This window comes from Salvelinus sp. IW2-2015, linkage group LG23 (genome assembly GCF_002910315.2).
Source record: "Salvelinus sp. IW2-2015 linkage group LG23, ASM291031v2, whole genome shotgun sequence".
In the NCBI taxonomy this organism is placed as follows: domain Eukaryota; kingdom Metazoa; phylum Chordata; class Actinopteri; order Salmoniformes; family Salmonidae; genus Salvelinus; species Salvelinus sp. IW2-2015.
The window spans coordinates 41,672,520-41,675,290 of record NC_036863.1 but is presented as its reverse complement, the minus strand read 5'-3'; the positions used below and the strand labels follow the sequence as shown (position 1 = coordinate 41,675,290).

General features: G+C 41.8%; 1 long non-coding RNA gene across 1 annotated transcript; it reads left to right on the top strand.

Moving 5' to 3' along the window:
- The first annotated feature begins 412 nt into the window (after positions 1–412).
- On the top strand, positions 413–1,359 carry LOC111950432 (uncharacterized). The gene is made up of 4 exons (XR_002875496.2): positions 413–455; positions 654–802; positions 1,029–1,133; positions 1,283–1,359. It is a non-coding gene; the product is annotated as an uncharacterized lncRNA (long non-coding RNA).
- The last annotated feature ends 1,412 nt before the right edge of the window (positions 1,360–2,771 follow it).

Sequence of the window (2,771 nt, the reverse complement as noted above, 5' to 3'; positions counted from 1 at the left end):
GTAATGTTCTCAATTTGAATGTCTACATTACCTTTATGTCCTTGCAGCTCAGACAGATATTACCATCCAACAAATATCATTTGTACAGAGTCTCTGTGTCTGTGTCAACCAGGTAAGGAAAGTCCAAAATATAAAATTAGTACAGGTATATCGTGGATTTATTTATGTAATATTCGAATCAATAATCTTTTCATCTCAATTGCAATCACCAACACAAGCTATTTCACACTTTTGACAGCGTCGGTGAGACATATGAGGAAGAGACCCATGTAAGTGTTGAACTTGATGGAATGACGATACTACACAGTGACAACAATAACGTGACAGTTACATAGTTATACATTTACTTTGATGATCATCAGTGCAACTTTTTTTAGAGCACAGATGATAGCATGTACTACAATTTCAATTCCCCAGGACAAACCAATATCGCGGGCTGAATTTTATGCAAACCGGTAAGAAAGACAATATTCTGGTGACGTTCATAAGTTTCGAGTTTCCCTTTTTTTTAATGTTCTCTGTGACACTACAATTGGCAGAAATGAACACAGAAATATACACACTGTCTAACATGTCCAGGAGCTGATTGAAGCTATAGGTTTGGGACTAAAAGGACTTGTTGTTGTTTGATAATTGCTGTATTCACCACACAGCTTTGACTGCCTGGTCCACCTCAACGTGATCCCCAGCTCTGATGTCAGTACAGTGCAGAAACAGGTCTCTCAGTTGCTGAACACACCTCACAACGTCGGATATCTCACGCTAATGGCTAACCCCCAGAGCATCCAAGTGAACGCTGTAGGTAAGTCACAAACCATTCCAAAAGGAATCGCACCTCTGGAGAGAAAGTCATAACTAAAGAGTAGCCAACTGGGGAAGAAAGGTTACTGAATGATTAGGCCCAGACTTTTTCCTGGTCACGTGGTCAGGAGGACAGATTCCTGGCCCTATATATGATATAGAAGAGTGATGCCAATGCAGGTCCATCGTTCCACTGTGATGATGAGAGTGATTGTTTCTTTCCCCAGAGGACTTCCCCCCTGCCACAGTCATTCCTCCCATTGTCATGGCCACTGGAACCTCTTCTGACACAACCAAAGACCTTAGTGTCACGACTGGTGGCGAACTCTCAGGTTAGTGTCTTCCTCATCTGTTTCAGGAAATTATCCAACCACAACCAAACTAATTACAGCATGTGATATCATTTCTGGCCTGAAATATATTGGTTTCAAATATCTCACACTCTCAGTGTTAAACTTCTTAATGTTGTCTTTCATCACAGACATATATTTTGAGGTTGATGTGAACGTGACCCTTACTGGGTTCTGTATCCATCCGGAACGGACTATCATTGCCTGGGTATGTAGCCTGGAAGGACAGCTTTCTTCATTCAAATCCTTGATTTCCTGATGAACCCAGGTTACTTCTCACACTGCCTGTTCTCTGACAATTTCAGCTGCATGTCACTCTACCTGATGAGATGTCTGTTCTGACCTTCCAGCTTTTGGGAAAGGCATACAGGTATGTACCAGTAAAACACTCACTAATACAGGAAAAACTGCATTTTAAATGCATGAGGTTCGAATTAAGAGCAATATAAAAATCTCCCATAATTCCATTTGTGGGATATAGTGAGCTCTTAATTTGAACCTCTTAAAGGCCCAGTGGAGTAACACTTATGCTTTCCTGTGTTTTGTATCATATTGTAAAAGAGCTGATGAAACTAACGCTGTAAAGGTTTGTTTTTCTCGTTGACAATTTTAATGGGAACCTATTACAGAACGGAAGGTAATTGTTACTCAGAAATGATCTGATATTGGAGATAAAAATGGCTGGATTGGGCCTTTTAAGAAAAAACTGATACGCAGAGAGTATCAGTTTAATCAGTAGGTGTTCTATCTTTCAGTGTGCAGCATCTATCTCCACGATCAAAAACGGATGAGTCTGATGGGGTATGTATCGGCAGGACATACCATTTATTCTCCAGGTAGTTGAGGCGGCAATGCATGTAATTGTGAGAGGTTAACATATTCCCATTCAAAATAAAAACTGCTTTGACCTACCGCTACTGTTTCTGCTTAAATATTCAAGGTCTGTAAGCACTAAACAGTGTAATTCTTTCTTACAGCCGTCCTTGCTCAAAACGTCAAGGTATGATCATACAAAAGAATACCCCAAAAGTCAGGCATACACTGAGGACAACAAGACACCGCATGTCATTTATAATAAAATGGAGTGAGCCATATGCAACTACTTCCTTGGATGATTGAACTTGAGGAGCAAGTAGTTTGGCGCACAGATGTATGTAATGTTTCCCCATCCATCCACAGACACGGCTGCCGATTCCAGATGCGGGTGACAACGTCATCAAGTCAAGAGGAGACAAGGACAAGGATCCGTACCCTCCTGGAGAAGACGTACACCGACGGCACTATAACCATGGAAAACAAGTCCAACGACATCAATATCCGTCATATACGTAAGTTTCACTTTGTTGATGTGAAACGAGACCCATAAAAACGGAAATGGAATGGACTCTGGTACTGTCTAGACAAGAGCAAAAGAGGTTTAGGGGTTTAGGAACCCGTACAAAAATTGCATTCCCTTTGATGTGAATGATTTGAAAATACACCTTTTGTCCCTGTGAGTTGTGCAGGAGTTGATGCCTTGTCTTCCTTGTTCCTCCAAGTGCCAGGGATTTGTCCTGAGCACCAACACCAGACCAGACAAGGCCTGTTTGTGTGGCCAGGCACCTGGGCCCCCCGGACTGC